At 40.4% G+C, this 26,260-nt stretch overlaps 1 protein-coding gene across 5 annotated transcripts in view; it reads left to right on the plus strand.

The window, feature by feature from the left end:
* The first annotated feature begins 393 nt into the window (after nt 1-393).
* The window catches only part of frmpd3 (FERM and PDZ domain containing 3), an 88,237-nt gene continuing 62,370 nt past the window's right edge, over nt 394-26,260 (plus strand). For 2 of the 5 annotated variants that reach the window (XM_051954594.1, XM_051954595.1), the window contains exon 1: nt 394-923. The gene's annotated coding sequence lies outside the window, so the exon portion shown is untranslated. The remainder of the gene's footprint in view (nt 924-26,260) is intronic. The other 3 variants (XM_022192135.2, XM_051954592.1, XM_051954593.1) reach the window with 2 other exon arrangements.

Here is a 26,260-nt window from a genome sequence, read left to right on the forward strand (position 1 = left end):
TGAGGAGATGCTCACCTGCCATTTCGATGCTTCTGATTTGTATGTTCAGCTGTGCGTGCACCGTTAAGTTCTCAGTAATTTCAGACATGCTCGTCAGAACAGGACATACGTAAACATGTTTGCACAGTAAACATGCAAGAAAAGCATAACATAGTAGCATGCATGCTCTGCAAGCGGTGCATCTGTCTGTCCTTTGTCAGTTTCCCTCTTTTTGTGTGTCACACACACAAAGACATACACAGGTATGAATGACTCATTAACTTAGCCACACATCCCTGACTGATTGATACCAACACATGAAGCAGGATGGTAACCAGCCTTTCCCATAGTCTCCCTTGCCATGGTCCCTCCCCTGCTCCCACACACGTTTCCCTCTCCCTCTCTCTCCCTCTCTCTCCCTCTCTCACACTGCCTCAGCAGCCACTGGCAGCATGAACAGCGAGGGAACAGATACAGAGAGGAGCCAGTACTGATGCGCAAACACACAAAAACGCACACACTCACACACACTCATGCACAGGGAGAAAACAGGAGGTGGAAGCAGAGACTCCAGCTGTAGCATGTCCACTGGCTGCAATCAGACATGTAGGAGGAGGAGGTGCTTTGCTCGCCGTTCCATGTCCGTCTCAGTCCTCTAAGCACCTCCCATCCCCCCCGAACGCTCGCTCCCTGGCTCTGCGGTTGCTGAGGGGCTGGCTGGAATGACCCAGGAGAGCAGGAGACACAAGGAGATGCGCTAGATGGGGCTGCCGGCTGGGAGGACTCTCTGATCCTTGATCCCTCCTCTTCTCCACGCTGACAGAGAGACAGCAGAGCTCTGATCTGCCCCACAGATGCATGCCCATATAGGAGGGCATTACTGTGTAGACCGAGGGTCTTCAACAAGCACAGCTTGAGAGGAGGACCACCACAGAGTAACGCAGGTAAGAGGCAGCACAGCTGGAGCTGCTCTGTTGGATCTCCGTCTATATTGATTTGTGCAGATGTGACGGAATCAGCTATGTGCCGTCCGAGATATAGATTACTTAATTTCTTTGATTTCCATCTGTGTTCAACTATTGGTTTGATTATTCACTGAGGGTTTTGCTGTGTGTGTCTTGCTTCTGCATGCCTGCTGTGCTGCATGGTCATTGATTAGAGTGGAGATAGGTCTGTGGATGAGCGCTGTGGCAGCATAATAATGGAATATGTCTCCTGGAGGACATGGTCTGATATCCATCAGACGTCTGGGGAATGTCAGTGGGAATGAAGAGGGTACAACAGGGAGGCAGCAGGAAAGAGGGAAAAAGAGAAGCGAGACAGCAGAGTGACTAAAAGTCCATGGCATTTCGTATAATTTATGCAAGTGCCATATCCTTTGGGCTTGTGCTGTTTTGTTTTTTTTTGGAGGGGGGGGGACCATTTGGCTTTGTTTTTCCTCGCTGCTTGATTTGTAATTCATATATTCATCCAACACTCCACATTTGGCCAGTTTTTCAATTAAAGTCTACAGGCTGTGTTTCATGGTGTGTAGCTGAAAGTGCTCATGATGAGGAAAGGAGGAGTTTGAAGAAATGGTGCTTACTGAAGTTGGAGAGCAGGAAGAGTCCATAGGTGTGAATGTGGTGTTAAATCAAGCCAAGGAGGGTGAAAGTTGGGGGAGAAACCTGAGGGACTGAGGTGAAAGTGAAAATGAGTATTAACAGTCATTACTAAAGATGAAATGTTGGTGTTGCAGCATCGAGACTTTTCAGCGGCTGCCCCTGCAGACAAGCGAAAAGGTCAGTTTACAACCTCAGCCAGTGGAGGATCTTTCCCCACAAATTTCCACTAATATCCATTACATGACTTTAAAATGGTTACGGTGCTTTTCTTTCTCCGTGGATGTCTGTGACCGGGGTAGCAGCAGCCCCAAAGTGCATTTCACAGATTGGCTCTGGGTGAATGTGCTTATGCAGAGGTGCCTGTGGCCGAGAGAGATGAGCTGTCCGGTGCCGTTGCATGGAGCATACATCACTGAATGCAGGGCCGTGGACCCAGGAGGAATCAACAGATAGAAATCCATTACTTAGATGACCAGGCTTCTCTGATCTCATCATGTGGCTGGGCAAGTTATAGAGACACCGGACAGGGGCAAATGAAGAGAATGAGAGCAGTGAGGCAGGCCCAGCAGTCAGACGAAGAGAGAGCACTCTCTTCAGTGCCATGATTAATTCTGGAGGCAGTGCATTCAACATATGCCAAAAAATATCAATATTTTCCATTATACAGCGTGTTTCGGAATGGATGGTGGCTGATTTAGAGGTTGATTTTGAAAGCCATATTGCAGCATCTATCTAAATGTCACTCAACTCGACACTGGTTAGGCTCGGGTTTGATGGAGTGCATGTCCGAGGCTGATTAGGTGTTCTTTTTTTTGCAGAAAATGCATGTGTAGGTTGATTGTGAGAGCTTTCATGGTTGTAAATACACACACAAGCATTGCTGGCGGAGAGAACAAATCATCAGACAAGATTCGCTTCAGAAACTCCAATGTTTTGATGAATTATTGATATTCTGAGATTTCCGTATGTATAAAACACAATCAAAAGCATGTTATAGCTGTGAATCGTTTTCTGTGATCTGGTTGTATATTGTATTTTCAGTCGCAGCTGCTGTTTTATCTTCACTGTCAACTTCTGCTTAGTCATTAGAGAGAGCAGAACAGCCCCAAGGTTGTAGGGTAAAACAAATTAACACAACTTGTGATGCAGCCATCGCCCAAGCGCACAAAACTTACCAAGCTCTTCATCACATGGCTCACTGAGACGTCTTGAATAACAGGACTGCCGCAGACAAAACACCCAGCCTGGACATGCTTTCAAAATCCAATCAGCATCAAAGAGGCGAGGGTCTGATGTACATGTGAGGAGAACCAGTTGGCACAGGTTGGCAGCTCTGCAGAGACACATAAAAAGCACAGCATGAGAACAGACCTGGCACTAGATAAAAACCTACAGATTACACCAATTACAGTAGAGGGCATTTAAATGATGGGGAAACAACACGCATTATTTCAGACACACAAACACTTTACGCTTGGTAGTTAAGCACAAGTGGATGGCTCTGCTGCAAGACACGTGAGCACTCTCAGAGATGCACATGAATCGGTGCACTCACACAAAACGCTTTACCCTGCTGGAGTCGATTTTTAAACCTAAGCACTGATCTCCGTCTTCAGCATTGAAGGGAAAAGTGATTTCTGCCCTTGCAGGATCGAAAACACATGATGTGGAGTGGAGTTTAAGGATAAGCCTGGTGATATTTTATGCTGTATTATGATCCAATCTGATGGAAAGGCCAAAACACCAATGAACTGATAATGCACATACTGTCTGTGCAACCCCGGTCTCCTGAAGCGTATGGGTGACATGTTTACACTGATCGAATTTTTAAAGTAAACAAAACAAGACAATCCTTTATTCCTTCCTGCAATCTGCGATACAATCACATCTCTGTCTATGCTTAACAACACGCCAAATCCACAGATCAAACATGTAGTCACGGAGTCATGTCAGGAAAAACTACACTGTCTATTCATAGTACAGACGATCTGTGCATCAATGTAATGGTATCTTTCATGTGTTTTTCAAAGATACCGCTGCTTTGATTTCACTAACATGCATCTTCAGGATTTGGCTACAAAGGCAACAGTTGTCAGTAGAATCGGTAAAATTCGTTTTGCTCTCCTCAGAGACAAGACATCTGAGGTTTTCGTATACGGTTTTTACTATTCGACTTATCTTTTAATATCTCTATTTATGCTGCATTTAACAGCATAGTTACAAGTCAATGAGCACTCATGTTTGTGGTTAAATTGAATTCATAGTTTTGTTGCATCAGACTAATGAAGTGTCTTGATCTGTCAGATGTCTAATTTGCCAGATAATAACAAAAACACACACCCAGTGGTCACTTTATCACGTAGAGTATAACTTAATGGCACTGAAGTCTCACTTGAAGGTGGCATTTTACTGAAATACATGCATGTGGACAGACATTTCTCATGTTTTTGTCCTCTCTATTCAGCTACATACATGAGAAGAACAGAATATCGGAAACAGTAACTATGACTTCTGCATAGAAACCAGTTGAGCACTGACATATACAGACTTTATATCAGACCGTATTCAAGTGAAAGGGAAAGTGAGCACCTTTTTTTCTCATTGTATTGTGTATACCATTGGTTATGCAACATTTTTACCTTTGAGTGACTTGTTCAGGCCAGAATATGATCAACACTCATACACGGCTAGAGGGTGGGGATGAGGGGCCGTGCCATATTAATGAAACACAGTTTTGCTGAAAGCTGGTGGTTACAGAGAGAATAGTTTTCTGTCAAATCTGACAAACAAAGGCTGAATCCTAACACTGATCCAACAATTATATTTAGTTCCCATGGAAACCTTTTGTATTTCAAAAGAATCGACCAAATAAGCAGCCGATAGAAGATAGATAGAGAGATAGAGAGATAGAGAGATGGAGATAGATAGATAGATAGATTCAATTCTCCCTGAGCAGCTTCAGTTCTGCAGGACAGTACAATAAATCTCTCTCTCTCTCTCTCTCTCTCTCTCTCTCTCTATGATTGTCATGCCTGCTCGTTCTCTCTTGTGGTCACCCCTGACAACCAGCTGTTTCTGCTGCTGCATCCCAGGACCAATCTCGTAAAGCTGGGAGCCAGAACTCAGATGCATACGACAGACAGAGAGAGAGAGAGAGAAAACAACCACAGTAATAAACTGGCAGTGTTACTGGGGCGATAAATATCTGAGTAACAACATGCATATTAATTGGTCTTTTGTGCCAGCACATTTCTGAGAATCCCGCTAGTGCTCCGCAGAAGAGCAGTGCAGTGTGAAGTCGTTACTTAACTTGGCCCGGATCCCAAACTATCAACTGGGAAAAAAAGATAAAAACATTTGCAGCTAATGAAAAAATAAAACCAGACTTTGAACACTGGATTGTAACATATGTGAGTGCAATGATCAGCTCTCTGGCTCAATAAGTGAGACAGTGGATCCAGAATCTTTTCCTCACACAAGTGTACACTTTGACATTAGCGTTTAGCTTAAAGCAAGTTATAGCTTTCGAACACTCTCGCAGCATAGCTGTGGATTCGCCTGCATTCAGACCAAAAACAGCTCTGGGAGACATTGCTTCAGGTACTGATGACACATGAAATATGATCCAGGAGATACAGTTTGAGTAACACATCCCTGAGTGCGAAGGCTTATCAGATGCCAACATTTTTACAGCTCTGAAAAGTTATCACAGTGATAACCATTTTATCTGTCATCACAGCATTTGCACAGTAATGAGTAAGGCAAAATGTTGCGCGAGAAAGTCAGCCGACAACTTACACAAGTGGGATGTGAAAATGTGAAGCCTGGGCTGCACAAAAACACTGAGAATGGACTTTCAGTGATACAGGAGACATCCTGTATTATGGAAAAACCTAAAAAAAAAAAAAATCATATTTATACATTCTGGATCTTCTTCTTCTGTCAGACATACATAGAACTTTAAACATTTCTAACAGATTTTTCTTTCATTTTTTAAGGGAAAACCTTATCATCCACAAATTCTAATCTAAAGCAGTCATTTTATGCATCTTAAAACACAAGACCTTAAACATGAAGATGTTAAAGATTCCCACTTTGACTGTGGCCATTATTGACTGTGTGAAATAGAAAATGAGCTGTTGTCTACCTTGTTGATTGCTTTGCTGACTCATCCATCCACCCTGAACTCCCCTCTGCACAAACTGTATGACAGCGTCACCTTACGTCCTCCTTGATCCTTTCATGTTACAGAAAATGCTTGAGGATTATCACTTGAACTTAACTACGTCATTTTGTGACACTTCTAACATGGCTGATAATAACGCTAATCCTTGCACTTCAGTCTCTCTGAGCTTCTCTCCTACCCTCTACTTTTCGTTCATGTTGGAGCTACGCATGTTGTAGCATTCCACTTTAACCGTTACCATGTGCAGCGGGAAATGGCTCAAGGAGAAAAGTCTCACTGCAACTGAAAAAGCACTTCGGCCGAAAACGGAGGCTTCACATCCGTAGGTAGTACAGCAATGTTTGTGTGATGAAAAAGCTGGGGCTTAAAAATCTTTTGGGACATGTGTGCGGTCTTTGGGGAGAATATCTGCATTCTCTCTCACACAATTATAGCTTTGCATGCTTTACTCAGAAACACACATGCGTGCACAAAGTAAAAGCACAATCATTACCGCTGGAATCACGTTGATGAGTTTATTTGTTACACAGGGTACAAACATAGCCGAGGGCCATAATTACTTTATTAACAGTGGTATCATGTTCCCCTCTCTGGCACCCACGGCGAGCCACAGCCTGCTTTAAAATATCCAGAACATTTCATGGTAGAGAATCACAAAATTCCCCATTTAATTCACCTTCTTTGCATCAGCACAAGTTATTCTGCAGCTGTAACGAATAAAACAGATGGCTGCAGTGTTTTCTGCAGGTTCAATCGGCATCCCAATTCTTCTGAGGTTATCATCTCATTACGTTTGCTTCTCAGTACATTTCATTTGTCAAATGAAAAAAAAACTCTGATTTTATTCGTCCTATAGATTTGTCTGCCTTGAAAAAAGGAGGAAAAATCAATTTCACAGGTGAAGAGAGTTTTTAGAATAATAGCAAGAGGGGACAGTTATATGCACAGAGAAAAGAGGGAAATGAGCAGAACAGTGAGGTAGACCAAACCAAAAAACCATCAGGAGATTTTCTTGTACTCCACAACCCATGTCCACATGTGCGGAAATCCAGAATGGACTAAATCTTTCAGTACAGTAGGTCTTTCGGCAAAGAAACGGGAGACATATTTGAAAACAGACAGAAATATTTCCTTAATATTTCAACAGAATTTAATGGACTTCTCTTACTCGCTCACGTTCACTCTGCATCACCCTGATCTCCCACCTCTCTCCTTCTCTGTTGTGTTGCTTTCCTCTTCATGAAATCTGGCTTTCATGACGTCCAAATGTTGAAATAGCTCTAGGACACTGCAAAACAATATTATTCTTACAATCTTTAAATAGTAGCAGTTTTACCCTTTTCAGTATCAAATAGTACTATGGACCTTAACACAGATTCTTCTTAGCTCATGTTAAGTGTGCATTTAGGAAACAAACATCAACAAGCACAACCAAGATACATAAATAGGCTTTAGCAGTACCTTCAGAAATCCTTTACCAGCACTGTCTCTGTTAGAATTATCCGAGTGTTCACTATATTTACAGTTTGGACAGAGGAGCTAACAATCTGTCCTCCAGTAATATGCAGAAAATGAAAAGAATTTTATAAAGCAATATATGCCATAAGTCAGAAAAACGGAGACAAAAAAAAAACAAAACTGATGCACAGGAGCAGAAGATGATTGATGATCTTTATTTTTCCCCTGCAGAGGAGAAAACAACCTCCTACAAGTGCCAGAAAGTAGATTCTGACAGCTCATTTCAAGCATTTTTAAGGTGAAGTTTAAAAAACAGTATGATTGCATGAATAGCCTTTCACTGTCATCCAACACACAACAACCTCGGCTGACTTTAGGAATGGCTCAAGCCTCTGGTGTTTTAATTGTGTCGCAGGTGCAGCTCTGAGGACGATATTGCTAATAACGATCAGCGCTGAATGTGGGGCATTTGCTAACAAGCTGCTGGGAATGAAACTGCATCACTCTTAAAGCAGACATGGCTCTGTGAAGTGGAACCACCGCGTCGGCACCGAGTGCAGCTCTTTCCGATGTCTCTAAATCACAGCCTTCAGTGGCCCCGCTGCTTGACTCACAAGGCGCCACTTTTAATAAATTTTTTGAAGTCTGAGGGAAAACACAAGATTTTCTGTCTGGTTTAGACTGCAAGGCTTTTGATTGTGTACAAGATGGAGATCTGTGTTCACCAGATCAAACAGATACTGAATCTGTTACATAAACAGCATCAAGCATGAGCAGAGAGAGAGTCTCCTAGCAGATAGTTACTCTATTTTTAATATTTCTATCTGTTGCTTATAGACAAAACTGAACCACTTATTCACAGAAATGTCACTGAACAGCAGCTCCGTGTCATTTGTCACTCATGTTTTGAATCCAATGGGAGCACTTCAATGATTTTGGTGCAGAGCAATTGGGCAAAGGTATCGCTTGTTACTGTTCTCAGGACTGAGCTGTACGGCAACAACAAACTCATTTAACAACAGTGCTGGTGTCACAAAATGGAGGCCGGAAATGAAGACTCAAGAACAGAGGACCGTACAGTTTTCCTCTGTCGTGCAGAAATGATTCATCCCTTTATGTGCTCAGTGATGCTCATTTTCTATCAATATTACAAATAAAATGGATAACAATAGATATAATAGATTAATAATATTAAATTCAAATACGATCAATCAAAAGTGTAACCTTGTCTAAAGTGCATTGTAATAAGCAGCAGTTAAAAGTCAAGAAGCAGAAACGAACCAAACATAGCACTCATAACAAAGCAGAGTATTTTTTTTTAAAAATGCAAGAAGAAAAATCTGTTTTTTTAAATCGCTTGAAGGAAGTCAGCACGTAGTTTGCATTATATTGCAAAAATACACTTGATTTATTATATTACTGCTCTGTATGTGATTTATCAAGACTGCAGCCAGACCTACATACTTCTTTTGGACGAATTGTTTTCAGATGTGTGTGTTTACAGTAACTGTGTTGCACTGCTTGGTAACAAAAACCATGTTCTGTCCAGCATCACCACGGTGTTTTTAATATACAATGAAATGGTTTTCTGTGTCTGTTTTTTGCACACAAATGAGCTCATAAAAAGCTTTATCAGGTGCATTAACCTTCGACACCACAAGCGGTTTCTGGGCATTGTTTTTGCTCCTGCAACACTTTGACTCACCGTGGGCTAATTTTTCACTACAACATAAAGCCTACACCTCCAGGGAAACTGTAAAACAATGGCTAGAAGTAGAGAATGTAGAAAAAAGTCTAAATGTTTTATAGGCAGTATATGACAGTTAAAATGTCATCAATCATTTTTAAAACGTTGAGTCTTTACTTATTTGAGAGAAGAAATTGAAAAAATTTGGATTCAACATGTACGACATTTTCTGGGTGTTACCATTAGTAGAAAAGGAAAAAAGTGCAGCTCTACATACTGTAGATATTTTGCCACTTGAATTTTCTATTTGTTGCCACACTTATCTCCTATCTGCTCTATGGAAGCACAGTCTGCAGTTCAATCCTTGAGTTTTTGTCATGTGATTGTTGGTTGGAGCTGAGTAAGTAAAAGCTTTACTGTTGGAATCGTAAATGTCTAACTTTTCGGGGTTTTTTTGATAGAAACCGAAAACGGAAAACGAATCGTCGCAATACACCAATGCATTGATGATGTGGACATGATTCACACTTTGCACGTGCAATTGAATATGCACGATTTATCGACACCTTCAGTGGGTATAAATTTCATTCAAGATCATAGGCATTTCACTTGCTGTTTAACTATGCCACGCTTAAACCAAATTGAGAGGAACCAAGCCATCGGACGTCTGCAAGCTGGAGAGTCTGTCCGAGACATTGCCCGTCACTTTAATGTCAACATCACCACCATTTACCATCTCCAGCGTCGATACAACACCACACAGAGCACCGATGACCTTCCCCGAAGCGGACAGACTCTCCAGCTTGCAGACGTCCGATGGCTTGGTTCCTCTCAATTTGGTTTAAGCGTGGCATAGTTAAACAGCAAGTGAAATGCCTATGATCTTGAATGAAATTTATACCCACTGAAGGTGTCGATAAATCGTGCATATTCAATTGCACGTGCAAAGTGTGAATCATGTCCACATCATCAATGCATTGGTGTATTGCGACGATTCGTTTTCCGTTTTCCGTTTTCACACCAACCTTACAAAACGCAACAGAAAATGTTAAGAACACACCATGCACCACAAAGTACCAAATGCATTTTTGATTTGGGAAACCAAATTTAATTTTTCATCGGGTAAAAGAAACTTGCGTTTCTTTTGCGTGTGAGTATATATTTGGCAATGAGTCTTTCACATTTTGGCCCACTCTTCTTTGCAGAATTGCTTTACCCTCCTGGGACCTGGTGTCCACACATGTAGACATCTTCTTATTTTTTTCAAAAAGAGCGTATTGTTCATAATAATGATAATAATAAATATAATAAATATAATAACAACAATAATAATGGCAATATAAATATTATAATAATATACTTTAAATATAACTAAATATAATAATCTGATATTAGATATTGTCCGGTTATTATATTTATTGGTTACTCCTTATCCCAACTAACTAGGAGAAATCTTAAATGCAAGGCCAACCAAAGCTCAGGTCTTAAGAGGGTAACTGAGCAACACTTGAGGGTTTTTCAATCAGTCGTTTTAAGGACATGCCACAGCATTTCAATCGGATTCAAGTCTGACTTTGACTAGGCCTTTCCAAAACCTTAATTTTGTTTTTTTTTAAAGCCATTCAGAAGTCGGCTTGCTGGCGTGTTTTGGATTGTTGTCCTGCTGCAAAACTCAAATGCACTTTACCTTGACGTCATGAACTGATAACCCAACATCCTCCTTCAGGATTTTCTGTCAGAGAGCAGAATTCATGGTTCCATCAATCACAGGAAGTCGTCCAGGTCCTGAAGCAGCAAAGCAGCTCCAGACCATCACACTACCACCACCATGTTGACTTTTGCGGCAGATGTAACGAGACGCACACCTTCCAAAAAATAAAACTTTCATTCGTCAGCCCACAGAATATTCTCCAAAAAGTCATGGGGATCATTCAGATGTTTGTTTGCAAAAGTAATACGAGGCTTTATGTTTTTTTTTGGTCAGGAGTGGTTTTGGATTTGGAACTCTGGCATGGATCCATTTTTGCTTCGTCTCTTCCTTATTGTTGAGTCATGATCACTGGACTTAACTGAGGCCAGGGAGGCCTGCAGTTCTTTAGATGCTGTCGTGGGTTCCTTTGTGACCTCCTGGATGAGTCACCGCTGTGCTCTTGGGGTAATTTTGGTAGTGAAGGTTCACCACTGTTCCATGGTTTCTCCATTTGTCGATAATGTCTCTCACCGTGATTCACTGGAGTCCTGAAGCTTTAGAAATAGCTTTGTAACCCTTTCCAGACTGATAGATGTCCACTGCCTTATTTCTCATCTGTTCTTGAATTTCTTTAGATCGCGGCACTTTTTTGCAGCTTGTTGAGGACTTTTGGCCAATTTCATTTTGTCAGACAGGTTCTATTTAAGTAATTTCTTGATTGAACAGGTCTGGAGGTAATCAGGCTTGGGTGTGATCAGTGAAATTGAACTCGCTTTCCAAAAAAATGTGATTAGCCACAGTTAATTCATGATTTAACAAGGGGGGCAATTACTTTTTCACAGAGGGCCATGTAGGTTTGGATAGCTTTTTCCCGTTAAAACATTAAATCATCATTTTAAAACTGCATTTTATATTTACTTTGGTTATCTTTTCTAATATTTGAACTTGTTTGATGGTTTTAAACATTTAGGTGGGAGAAATATTCAGAAAAATAAGAATTTGAGAAGGGGCAAATATTTTTTTCATGGCACTGTAGATAAGTGATTTTTTGTTTGTTTGTTTGTTTTTACAGTTTTTGGCTGACAGATGGTGTGTTCTTGGTGATTTTTAAAAGATAACCTGTTCATGGGTTTTGGAGTTCCTTGGGGCGTCCATAAGTGAGTGGATGATGTTAAGTAAAAAAAACCGTGCCCTGTTTTGGGTTTAGTGGTGCAGCATGCTGAAATGTTTGCCTCCCCATCCCCACTCTGACACTGACACCTTCATAAAATGTTATTACAACAGCATCTATAATAACTACATTTACTCCGGTGCTGCTGCAATTAGTTCCAAATGAAATAATTCAAATTGGATTCATTCAATACCTGGCTCAGTGTGTCCTCTAACTGATGAAATAATTATACTCATTACTCTCACATTTAAAGAGCGCCATATAATAAGACAAAACCAGAATCATTCCAATGCTGTCAACAGAGCACAACTCTGAAAAATTGTTTCCTCCACCGTCGGCACATTGTTGTCTCAAAGGAATGCCACTAATGAAATGGAAAACTTAGGGGGATCTCTCATGGCGCATATGATTTGTTGGAGTAAATAAGTCTGAGGATTCCTCTCAAACTTCTGTTATTGTCTTTCTGTGGAGATTTGGGAGGTTCTTTGATGTGTGCGCTGCTCCCTTCCCGAAGCAGTGCAAAGCAAAGATAAAACCTTTCCTCATAAAACAGGGCTTCACTTCAAAGGTGTGAAAATGAGACACTTTGACACACGATCGGTGCTTACAGGTGTGTGTGTGTGTGTGAGTTTAATGTGAAAATGGTCACGATTATTTAAGAATATTTCTTTAAAATCAACACAAAGAGATCACAGGGGAAACTACAAAACTACAACGCTTTATTGTATTGCATCCACTGCATTAGAGTGTTTTTGTAAGAAGTCTGTATGAGAATTACTTTGATATGATGAAAACTACAGCACCGTCTGTACATGAGAGTATAGAAACTGCATAAATAATAGTCACTGCTCCAGTATCTATTTTTTACACATAATTCACAGCCTTAGTAGACATAATTAAATAGATGCCAACAATGATATTCAGTTGCCTTTGTCAGTTGTGTGAAGTGTACGTGTCTCAGGTGAAAGTCCCTGGGAGGTGATCGAGGTCAGTGGTGGATCTATTAAGCACAACACAGCCAGGGGTTTTGGATAAATGTTATTAAACACATTGTGGCTGAAGTAATTGTGGACTTTTTCTTTCTTGAACCGGACATAATGTTTCATTGTGAGTGCCCAACAAAGTTTTATAACTCTGTTGTCACTACAAATGGATAATAGAAAGCAAGCTATGACACATTTGCCATCAACATTTCTGCAACTTGCTAAGTACATAAATTACAACATTTCTTGATTTTGTTAATCGAAAACATGATCCAACAGCAATTATGTAATTTTTATGAAGCAGAATTGTAGCCCATTCCCCTCTTTCCATATCTATTTGTCTCTGTCAATTGTTTAAAAAAGACAAACTGCCATGACCTTTAAAATGCTCTAATTATATTCAAATGTATGAACACTTATGCATTCGTACTTTAAGGTGCAGAGAGGGTGAGAATGTGGATTTAATATTCTGCTAACTTAGTCAAGGCAGACGGTGTAATTCCCCTGCAGATTAGGATGCTTTCCTGCATAAAGCCCTGCTAGACTCTGCTGTAAACACAGCATATCTATGTACAAACATGAGCCACGACTCCAGCAAAAAGCTCAGATTTGTAGCCGAACTATGTCAGATTCTGTTTGAATCACGCTGATTGCGTGCGTAACGGAACCGTTCTGAAAACCACACAGACAGGGTTTATTTTCATCCGCAGACTGTTTTCGGGGGATGTAGTTTTCAGCCCACAGGTCTGTTAGCATGCACACTGCATACTGTGTGTGCACGCGCCTGTGCACTCATGCATGAGTACACACAGTCAGAGCAGCCCACGAGGAGTTATTACTGTAAGAGACACTCTTCCCAACCCACCTCGTGTGCTTACGGATGCGCACACACACAAACACACACACACACAGTTACACAAAAGCTTCACCGACACCATGATTGTGTGGGGGTACATTCATTCTCTTCAGAGAAGACTAATTTAAATTTTTAATGGATTCAGACTCTTTGAGGAAAATAGAGAAGTGGCTTTACTGAATGCTTATAAGCCCCCACCCTTCCCACATCTAAATTTTTATAACCCCAAGAGAAGGACGCAGTCCAATATGAACATTTAATGTAATTGGACATTCTAAATGTGGTATTATGCAGAACACGCTGTCACGTAAATAGCACTCTGCCATGCATGAATGACTAATTTAAGCTGAAAGATCAGTGGTGTTTTGCTTTCTTCTGCCAAACGATAACTCTGAGCACAGTATCTTATAACTGATTTATGTAACCACTTTGTAAATCCTGTTTGTGTATCAGAGATGATTTTTATGGGATGCATTATTGATTGTTGCAGGTTGTTTCGAGTGCTTTATACAATCTCATACTATTAGACTTCTATATTTTCTGCAAATTCAGTTTGGCTAACTTTGATGACAGATTCTTAAGTTACAAAGAAGAGAAAACGCAGAGAAAAAAGAGCAATGTGACATCAGTGCAGAGCAATAACCTAAACATTATTCTTAGAGGTCCCAAGTTAAAAGCATTTACCTTTAAGAATGCCATTTTTTCTGCAATACTGCAATAATACAAATACACACACACACACACACACACACACACACACACACACACACACACACACACACACACACACACACACACACACACACACACACACACACACACACACACACACACACACACACACACACACACACACACACACACACACACACACACACACAGAGAGAGAGACTCGAAAATATTAAGAACACAGTTCCCTCCCAGAGAGCTTCAATATATCCTGAGGATTTTTATTGTATACAAATAAAGTCATATTAAAATGATTTTTCTTTGACCAAAAAAAAAACAAACAAACCTGTGTATATATTTGGCTACTAACAAATATGCTGAATATGTGTCTGAAAAGACGGTTGAAAAGCTGAATATCCCGACATCTACACTATATTAACAGATGGATTTTTCAAGTGGCGACAGCTACTACAACAGTCAGGTGACCAAATGAACACTGAAACAGGTTTTGTAGTCATTCCTTCTGTTTGTACAGTCTATTAGGAAATCCTCTCCTAAAGCGCTTTCAGTGTGAGTGATGATGCACAAAATCCTCTGCCCTCATTACGTTAAAAAAATACATTCCGAAATTAATCTGAGGCAGTATGAGACGCTTAATCAATCTGAATTAGTCAGATGAGGAGAGTATCTTCCGAAGTTACAGTATTATGCATTATATCATTTGTGTCTCCCATAAAGTTCCCTTACAGTGAAACACAAAGTAGTTCTGTACTAACAGGAATGTATGTTTTTGAGAGATAACCACAGAATGATCAAGCCCCATATTAATTTTAGGTGAACACTGGAGTGTGAATTTCTTGGAGTCCTGTATATATAGTTATCTATGTGCTCCTGAGTTTTGTAAAGCCAGACTTGAAAAATTGTGAATATGTTCCACATCTTTTTAAGCCACATTTTAAGAGTGAGCCTAACAGCAGCTTTAACCCAATTCCTGCTTTCAAGACTTGACATCACTTTTGTTAAATGTGAAAAGTAAGATTCATGTCACACAACTTGTCAGTTTCTTTCATTTTGTACATAAAAAGAATAAAATACACATGCCGTGGATCCTACAAACACCATCGTTGTTACTAGTAGACCAGATCTCTTCTGTTGCATTTTCAATACTTTTAAACTGTTTTTTGTTTAGTCAAAAACACTTCATAAGTTTAGGCTCCAAAATTACCTGGATAGGTTTAAAACCATGGCTTTAATACCATGGTTTGGCTTACAGTACACCTCTGCAAATGCTAAACACAAAGCTGTGGTTGTTTTTTACATTGCCATGGTGATGAGTCCCTGCCAAGGAATACCCTTTAAAAAAGCATCTCACAGTTTTACTTTTTGTGAAAAATAAGATGTTTTGCGCTGAGAATAAACGTAGCTATGACATAGTATGGTGTGAAACTGACTTGTAAAGACAGAGCCAAGGGTAAACTTACAGAAGACAGAAGGGCGGACTGGAGAGAAATGCAGATTACAGTGAGGTGTGCTATTTCAGCACCACGGACAGTGCCATGGATTTATCATTAGACAGTGACCTGCTGACATTTAAACAGCACGCCTGCTCACTGGCAATTGCAGAGTCATTGGTCAGTGCCTCATATTTTACCAATAATTTGCTGAAACCTCAATCAGGTGGAGGATAAGAAAAGCAAAGCAGACTAAACTAGTGTGGCAGGCAACCGAGGATAGAAAGCAAATGAGTATACCTCACAGTTTGGCATTCATGTTGGTGCAGCACCACAGCCGTATAGCCTACACAATACAAACCACATCAGCCCACACAACAAAGACAACAAAATACAAGTGTGCAAGCAATATGTGACCTGCCTTTATTACAATAACCAAGCACAAACACAAAAACACTTTTTTCGAAGAATGCAGCATCGGTGACAAACCTGTTTCATCACGAACAGTGGACTGAATATGAAACAACCTAGCAATGATGCTTTTCATCCTGTAGCTGTTGGACTGAATCCAATCCAGGAGAAAAAAAAATAACAGGGAATCCTGTGTAGCCTATGAAACACCAGATATCGAAAAATGCAGCAGAGTGGAGCACAGTCAGCCACATATTGAAAATATATACAGTGATGTGACTTGACCTTTTAGCAGCATCCTCCTGTCCCTCATTCTCGCAAATCTTTCTGCCTCCTTGTTTTTTTTTTTATCACTGACAGTATCCCTCTCTGGTGAGCTCTGAGGAGTTGTCATCCTTCATACATGCCCAGAGATTGTTTTTATTTAACTCCAGGTGGCTGAAGCTGTGTTTCCATTGGTGACTTGTAGCATTTTGCGAGTGCAGTACAAAATATTGATGCTGGGAAATGCCCTTTCCATGTTGTTGAATTCTGACTTTCTATTTTTTCCACACAATCAAGACTAAGAAATAAACTTTATTGAAAATATTCACACCCTAAACAACAAAAGCACATGTTCAGTCAAGCAGATTGTACCCAAGGTGGACCTTTGTGACTGGAAAGCACCATCTGCTACAGGGTTCAAGAAAATTATCAACACTTTGTAGTTTTGACCTTATTTTTGTTGAGGACATTTGGCCTGGGTATATTGCACAGCAAATATAACCAGAAATCACACATACCGAGACACTGAGTGAGTCATGCAGGAATTAGGGTCATCCTTTTATAATAGCTTCTTCCTCCTGACATTAGATGATGCCGAATGTCTGGCTGGATGTCTTTTAGGTTGATTTATATACATAAACAGAATCACCATCGATCTTCGTCCGGGAATTTTACAGTCTCTAACTGATTGTAGTTTGCACAGCGGAGGGCCAATGCTGAGATGAAGCTCTCATCTGGTTAATTAATGGTCTGCAGGTAATGTGGGCGGCCCGGTCTTCAGCGAGCAGTGGAGTACATTCTCTGGAGAAGGATCGGCCTGTAATGAAGGGCACTTAGACCACCTGCCAGGAGACACCAGCCATGATTAAAGTCTCCAAGAGTTTCCTCCGACTAAAACAGATTTATCACAGGTGTGTTACTGAAATGTTGTGAAGCAGCAAACCCACAGGTTGTAATGCATCACCCTTTCTTCCCGTGAATTTGTATTCAAACGGAGCACAAACAAAAGAACCAACAGAAACACAGGAAAGGACATGTTGGCTTATAATCTCAATGTTGATGATGAAGTATCTTTGTGGTGGAAGCACAACAGTGATAAATTGTGCTTTGCCCAGCACATTTTCTTCCAGCAACTCCAAGGTGAAAAGTCTGGATTTAGACAAATCCTTTGCTAATGGCCTATCATTCCTCTTGGGAATGCAGTAAACATGGGCTCTGTAAAATTATATTTCAGAGCGCATCGGTTTCCGAAGAAATTTGCTGACAACACACAGTGCAACAAATATAGAAAATGAATAATGCACTGACGAAAAAAACGGAAAAGTCAAAATAAGACAATATTCATGCAAAAGCCTGTTGGGATATGTGTATATCAAGTTTGGATTTGAATCAGTAAACTGTAATCAGCTTTTAGCATTTGCTGCAGAAATACACAGAAGAATGTTCCATCTAATTTTGGCTCAAGCAGTTTCATCCGGCATTCTTGTACAATCACAGCTGCTGATCTGCAGGTTTTTGCCTTCTTTTTTTCAGGAAACACAATGGGATTAATTCTAAATTTCAAAAGACAATGAAGCCAAAAAGAGTAGCAGTGGCATCACATGCTATGTTGCTATAGAGCCGCTTTTTAAACGATTATATATTATTCATGAATATGCCTTCAATCCAGACTAGCATTCATCACAAGGTGAAAATTGCCTCAGGTCTAATATTTGCACCTGTAAGCTTCTCTGCTCTGCAGTGGGATGAGTACTGCCAGGCTTGTTGACATATAATGTGTTGTGTCAGCTTTGGTGTGTCATCTAAAGCTGTCACAATCTGTGCTTCAATCAGCATCTGATCATATTGTTTTCATATGTTTTTGCCTCTGCCAGCTCGCTCAGAAGCTGAATATGTTAATTTCACCCCAGTTTGTCTCAGAGTTTCTCTGTCTGTGTCTGCAGAGTTTGACTTGGCTGGGATTTCATGGACACATTTCCCCTTCTGCAAACTTCAGTTGATCAGACATTAATAATTAATTTTACTCATTAGCTTCAATTTTTCTCTCTCTCATGCAACACTAAAATACATATACCTAAAAAAAAAAAAAAAACTACTAAATGACCATCTTGATCTTGAATTTCAGTTAATGGACATTCTGTACTTTTTTCATAATTGTATTTTGACATACTTTATATTCCGTTTTGTCATTGGCATACATTGATACCATGCCAAAATCAAAAACAAAAAAACAAACAAAAAAGTTACTTAAGTTCAGAAGTCAAATCTTTAGCAATAAAATAGATGAAAACACAAGTTTCCTGTCAAGGATTTTCAGCATAGACTGTATACAAAAACACTTGATTTGCGACCTACTGTTCTGAAGGCAGAAAATTTAGCCTCTGTCATCTTGGTTTTTTTGAAACCAAATGTGATGACTCAGGAGAATATGACAGCCCCTAAAATACGTCGATAGGAAATCGAATTGCCAATGACAAGGCAGGCCCAACTTACTACAGATCATGCTTTATGATCTATTTCATTTGAAATGGGACCAGGAATTACAAAATGAGCATCGCGTTGTAGTAAAGCACACGTGAAACTAGTGGTGAAGATCATGAACTGATTAGGAAAATGGTTTCTAAGGTAGTAAATCGAGGGAGAAGCAAGGTCACTTTCTCATAGAATTCTATATAATTTAACTTCATTTGGCAGCCAGAGGTGTCGCCCCCTGCTGGATGTCAAACAGAATACAGGTTTAAGGCACTTCCACGGTGGCTTCATTTTTCCAGACTCAGAGTCTACGTCCGCTTTTTATGCACAGCCTGCAATTTGTAGATTCTCAAATTTCCATTTTCTCTATAACATTTGAAGTACTTTTTGTCAGTGCTGCCTTTAGTTTCAAATGCTTTCTTGAAATTGCAGTCAGCTCCAATCTCACCACAAGTTCTACATAGCAGCTGTTCTCAAGCTGGAAAAAAGAAAAATAACAGAAAAAAAATCTCCTGATGGGGATCACATGAAACAATCTGATTGAAAGCCTCACAATAGCTGCAGGTTGTGGAAAGACTGTTAATTAAAATTACAATAGTTTTCACATTACAGCTTATGCGTTATATGCTCTGTATTATGCTGCAAAACAAATGTATTTGTAGGAGAAAAAAAAGCTCAGTTTAAAGCTAAAGATAATGCACTGGTTTGTCAGGGTCATTAAAGGAAACTGGTAATTGGAAAGATAATTTCCTATTTAGCGTAGAGTAACTCAACTGTAGATAGCAAACATCTTGTAATGGTGCGAAGTCTAAATGTAACTGATTGTCCATTTGCTGTTGTGGATGTTATTTAAAACAGCATGAATTTCAACAAGCATGTCAACTTGAATGTATATCTCACTTTACGTAACAAACACACAAATAAAACAAGCTGATAATGGGGAGGAAAGAATGTACTGATTTCTGGTCCAGCTGTGGAACTGCTACATCTTGTTAACCGCATGATGTTGGCAGTTTTTGTGGGCAATCTACTCATTGTCTTCTATTATGCTGTACTTCCTGAATTTGCGTGGACAGATGACAGCTTCATGTCTCTTCTGGTAGTTCGAGGCTCCAACAGAACATGTGGCCAGTTTGTCTTCAGCCAAACATCTCACTAGGCAAAGGTGCTGCTCTCAGATAAAAGCTTGAGTCTCACTCACACCTGGCCAGTGTGGCCGAGGCCAATAACTGCCTGCGTCTCAGGCTCATCAGTCTGGCAGACGTTAAATCACTTCGGGCCCCTGCAGGAGCTGTGCAGCGTGTCACATGCAGCACTTCGTACCGAATACATTCCTGCAGGCCTTCCCCCCCTCTGTCGGAGATTTGCTTGCTTTGTAAACATAAGTATGAGGATGAAAACGATTGGGTATGTTCTCAAAAATAACCTTTTTCGCTTTTTTTTTTTCCTCCTCTGCAGCACTTTGCAAAAAGTCCAAAATGACATTTTGATCATTTACGATGCAGGAACAGATAACAAGCATACCTTCCATCCGGAGGGAGTGCTTTCAGCTTTTCTGAAAAGGCTGTGTGATTACTTTGAATGCAGCTCCTCTGGTAGTCTTTTGTCAGAGCATCAGGGAGAAACTGACACACATTCCTTGTGTTTCTACGGGTGCTGGATTCTGATGCGTATTTGTTATCAGTATGTGCAAACGCTTGTGTGTGCGCGCATGTGTTAAGTGGATTTCTTACTGAGCCGGATGCTGGAGCTTGGTATGACAAAAGCTTATGGCTTCAGACAGACAGATGTTCCTCTTCCGATAACGATCTCAGCATAGAACATGGCTGTGAGAACAAAGCTGTCTCCTGTGATTATGCTCCCTATACAGCCTGAACCTGGGGAATACTTTGTGCACGGTACAGTCAAGACCCAGCTGATTGGAGTCATACAGAGATAAATGATTAATGCATTTATGACAGTTTCTATTTTTACATCTACCACACTAGCTGTTTAAAGCCGAAGGAAGAAGAAGAAAAAAATCAGTGCAGAACTTATTTGCCTTGTTTTTGCTGCGACTTTTCAAAGCCCACTGAGATAAGAGAGTGGGGGAGCTGGCAGCTGGCAGAGTGGAGGCTGTTTTTCAAAAGGAGAAACTTCAGAGCCACGTTTAATCTCCACCTTCTTACCTAAATCATCCCCAGCAGCTGCGAGAGGAGGACCTGAGCAGGTGATCAACAAAGGCAGGGGCAAGGATGTGACCAAATCGCACAAAAGTGACAAGACCCGGTTGTCCTGAAATGTAACTGAAGTGACACCAGTTTGAAAGCACACACAAACACATCAACACACCCACACTAACGCACACAGAGTGTTTAGCATTCATCCTGCTTTGACTGACAGCTTCAGGGCCTCTTTCAGCGAGAGCTCCTTTTCTGATAGCTCAGGAGGAAATAGGTGAGGGTTTTAAGAATCTTTACAGGCTTCAGCTGACAAGTCGGCCACCACACCGTGATGCATGGAGGGAGCAGCCTTAATGTGACTAACTGCCTTAGGTTTGGGCTCTCAGAGGAGGCTGCAAGGCTAAGCTGTAATGGAAATGCAGTGAGAACCGGAAATCTCAGTGTGGAGAGAAAATCTATTTTTCTGAGAAAGCGCAGTAAAGCACAAAACTAAACCGTTGTTTTCTCCCAGATCCCACGTTTGTTTGTTGTGTGTCACAAATATGTTTGCAGACGAACACATCTTTGTCAATTATCGTCTCACTTTTCATCTGTTGCTCCTTTGTGGTCTACCAATTGTATATTAAATGGGACACAAATTGCTTTGAGTATTGTGTATTCGCATTTAAATCAGTAGCAGTACCTGGAATTTGGTAACAGCACCCAGTTGTACTTTTCTTTTCATTGTTTTACTCTCTGCAGTGACAAAATGCAAGTCCAAATCTCACACTATTTTTTATTCATGTTGGTGTAGAACAATTGCAGCGTCTTAAATTATGTGAAGAATGCAATCCATGCAAATATCTTAACTGCTAAGTAGGTTGTGATTTGGTAATCTTGATGTGACGTGCATAGGTGAAGTGCATACGGACAGAAGTGATCAAGATACTGTAATTAGCCATGAGGCGTCTCAGCAGGCCTACATTTCAGTGTCACAGTTATCCCAATGTTATGTACTGTCCCAGAAAAAGGAATAAAGGTTATGACAGTGACTCTTTTCCTGTTCTCATCACTGCAGAGTTGGACTGGACAGTAAAGGCTAGTTAGCAGCTGCAGACTCCAGTAAAGGCACTTAAAAGCAGAAGCCTCCATTCCAGGATCCAGATCTGGAGAGGAATAATGGAAGAGTTGGGTTCTAATAAGAACATCCATGGACTTACTGGAGTTAAGTTTAATGTGTCAGATGTGGATAAATTTGTGCAGAGGTGTTCATGATATTAACCTTTCACAAACTCCAGGCTGGTTCCTTTATGAGGGGAAAATCCAATAACAGTCATTCCTCCTGCACATACTTTGATTTAAAATGTTCACAGTTAGAGAGGGTTGCTATCTTGTCCTTTCTCTCTTTTGTATATTCGTTCTCTCAGGCAAACGTGTTCCCAGGTACTGTAATTTGGCACGGATTGATTCAACCTGATTCAATATCTAGCAGTTTGCTTGGTATCTTTAAAAGTACTGAGTTCAGCACCTAACCCTTGTCGAGCCTCATTATCCCGCTAATCTAGAAAACAGAGAACCTTCACACTGAGACTTTCTAAAACTTTGAAGGTGGAAACATTTCCTCATCTGACATTGTTTGTGACTCACTGGATGTAGGCTGCAGCAATAAGCCTGCCGTTAGTCAGTGATTTACACTTATTGTCTACCAACAAGAAACAACAACAAACTCCAAGGAGCAACCTAAAAATTTCAAGTTTTGCCAGGGATCTGAATCATGCAGTGAGGCAGTCCTGCTGTTTTGTTTCTTTTAAACCATTTTAATGTCAGTGCTCATCCGTCTACATGTGAATGTTCCATCACAATTCTCTCCATTACTATTTTGTAGGAACACCGCAGTCCCATCCTTTGTTAAGCTCTCCTCAAGACAATTCTGATTGGTTTAAAGAAACACAAACAGGCCATATAGCAGAATGATATTGTGGTGCAGCCAGACCATTATGTTCCACAGAATGGGCTGGCAAAGCGGGACTAGTCATACCGTTACCTTAGTGGGAGAAAAGATGTTCCTTTCAGAATGTAATTGAGGATGCAGTTTGGTTTTATAGGAACATAATTTTGGGGAGACAGGGCTGAAATGTAATGTAGGTTTTAGATGGGGTTTGGGGCCACAATCAGATGACCTTTATTCCTTTACATACCACAGTTAGACATAAATGCATGAGGTTTGCTGTATTCATTAAGTGATAGTGACACACTATGGAAACAGTTCTACTTCACATGCTGTGATGTCACAACATATGTGCAGTATGTGACACGCTGAATGGAAGAAAGGCTTCTCATTCTCTGTATTTTAGCCTGTGGTTTAATATTTTTAAAGTCAAGCATTTCAGCTCAGAAAATATTCACAGATTTGACAGCCAGAGATTTGCAGTCACAACTGGGACTGCACGGAGGAAAAGGGCAACTCTGATGTATTGATGCAGAGTGGGTGCATGACCTGCTCTGCAGCCTCTAATCAATGTTCACCTCAACCTTCAATGTTTTCGGCCAAGCACAATCCCACGTGTGCCAATTCCATCTGACTGCTTTTCCACTGTGCAGACTGACACAAAGATAGCTGAAATTTGTGTTCGTCCTTTCTTCTGTTCAAATGTGAACTAAGCTTTAGCGGTCCAATGCAGGTGCTTTTAATGATCTTGGGTTTTATGGCGGTTCATAAAGCTTGACGTTGAAGATGCATGACAAGAATGCTGAGGAGGCAAAAGGAAACGATGCACAGCTTCACCCTACGCCACCTAATTTCCAAATCACTAGTCCTCGTGGGCTCCTCCCAGTTCTTTGCCGAGAATTTATAGTTCCTGCTGAATGCAAGCTGAGCTGATTTGCATATTACCCATCAGCCCACAGGGACATCACTATAGATCATAGATTTGTTCAGTGGTTTGAAACTGAACTATGAGTGAGCTATGCAGGTAGAAACGGGGGACAGAGCAGTTTTGATCTTTTCAAAAAAAAGTTTTTCCACCTTAATGATTGAGGAACCATCTCCATTTCTATTATGACTGTGAATATGAAAAAAATCTAACAGGGTTAAGTTGTTTAAAAGATTTCAAACTTTACAGATAACTGAGAATAACATTTTGGATTCATTTAAATTGCAAAACCTGAGGAAAACGCATTTTTGTTTTATTACCAGAAGTGTCAGCGTGATCTGTTTGTTTTTCACAGAATGAACCTTCATCCAGCTTTACAGCAAAATATTTACTGTTTCCATAGACGTGGAGAAACTGTTTCCCCAGCTAATGAGGGGAAAGTTGTGCACGGTAACAGCCGATCATTAAACACAAACAATCAGAGCTAATCTTGTAATTAAACCGCTGCTACGTTGTCTGACTTTTCTAACCTACGCCACCGCCACACACAAAGGCAGTCACAGCAAAGCAAAGGATTAGAAGTTCTCCTGCGGCTTTAAAGACAGCCTTCTTTCTTCACTTATCCTAATGGCGAGGCTCTCTCAGCACGAAGCGTTTCATTTTAGATGGAGAGCAGCACTCTTTGAGTCATTAAGTCCTCTCACTGCGTCAGCATATGAAGATCTCTTCAGTTATCAGAGAGGATACATCATCTTGTTGAATTGAGAACAATTTCCTGACATGGGAAGCAAAAGCTTTTCATTACACGGCTATGACAGTGCGTGCATCACACCTCATATACGCAACTCTCTCTACATCTACTTACTGCGCTGCATTCTATTTTATCTCCTCCAAACACACCTATGAGTGAGAGCTGCCAGTGTTTTAAAACGATTCTGTTGTTGTCGAGTTACATTTTTTTATGTGGACTCTGATTCTGGTTCATGCAGAATGTCTTATAAAGGAGAAAAAAACATCCAAGGAAAAAATACATTTACGCTGCTCTTTGATTTAAATCAAATTCCACCAGATTTCCTGCTGATATTCAGTGCGCTCAACATTTAGAAACGTCCTCAGACTGTTTCTGTGACCCTCTCTTTAATAGCTTTCTGTGGATGAGCAGTAGACTAGATGGCCTCCAGCTCTCCAGAGGGCCAAACCTGTTATGATGCAATGCTTTTACCACTTTCCCTTGAGACTTGACTTTTAAAGAGTTCAAGGCAGTGGCCTTTGAAGTATAAAGTTCTATGTTACAGAGTTATAATTGTCTACTCAAGATTAGACTGTAGTGCTGTACAGTATGTCAATGGACTCATGTTCCCTGTGGAAAGTGGGCCACCTACAGGTTTCAAGATTTCACATGTATTATTCAGTCTACTTAGGGGTGCATTCAGATACTGGGCATGACAAGATTCACATCGGATGAATACCTGTCAAATGGAGCTTAGCACGCGTACATTAGTTCAGGGGGACAAGAACAGGCTTTAGCTGATCTTTGACAGGGAGGAATCACAATTTGATTTTAAAAATGGCACCTATTATAACTATACTCCCACTGCTCCACGTACAAAGTGTTGATGTTGTCACTTTGCTACAGACTGATGAAGTTCATCTCCTCCTAATCAGCTTCTACAGCCCTGTATTCAACTATTCTCTGATGTTTATAAGTGGCTGGCTGTTACTATATATTTTGTCACTGACTCTGTGTGACCTAAAAATTATGAATAGAATAGAAATACGTTATTGATTCTCAAGTGGAAATTCAGTTGTTACAGCAGTAAACAGAAACAGAGAGTGACCACCACAACAACAGAAAAATATAAAATATGAAATAGAAATATAATAGAAAAACATACTAGGATACAAAATGCACATAAAAGTGCAAAATATACTATGAATAAAAAATGCACAAAAAAATTTACCTTAAAGTGTCAAACGCTACCAACAAAAATATGAAGCGAATGCTTGAAGTCCTGTAAACGGCAGTGCAACATGTGCAAGTAATGCAAAGAGAAATATTCCTGTTTTTTTGCACACCTGACTGCTTGTAGTTTATGGTAAATCTTTAGCATATACGTGGTTTTGTGTAGGTAAAACCTGAAAAGAATAGCTTGCCTACATTCTAAGCCTATTGTGGATTCAAAACCCATAGATGTTGAATATGAGAGAGAGAGAATTTCAATAAAAGGCACCTAGACTTCTCTTTTTGGATCTTAAAGGCCTTTACATCTGTCATCCAAGAGGCTTCTTCAGATCTAAGTAACTGATGGGGAGTCCCAGTTTTATATATTGCCTCCATTAACAATCCAAGACTCACGTGATTGAA

This window comes from Acanthochromis polyacanthus, chromosome 10, assembly GCF_021347895.1.
Source record: "Acanthochromis polyacanthus isolate Apoly-LR-REF ecotype Palm Island chromosome 10, KAUST_Apoly_ChrSc, whole genome shotgun sequence".
Lineage (NCBI taxonomy): Eukaryota > Metazoa > Chordata > Actinopteri > Pomacentridae > Acanthochromis > Acanthochromis polyacanthus.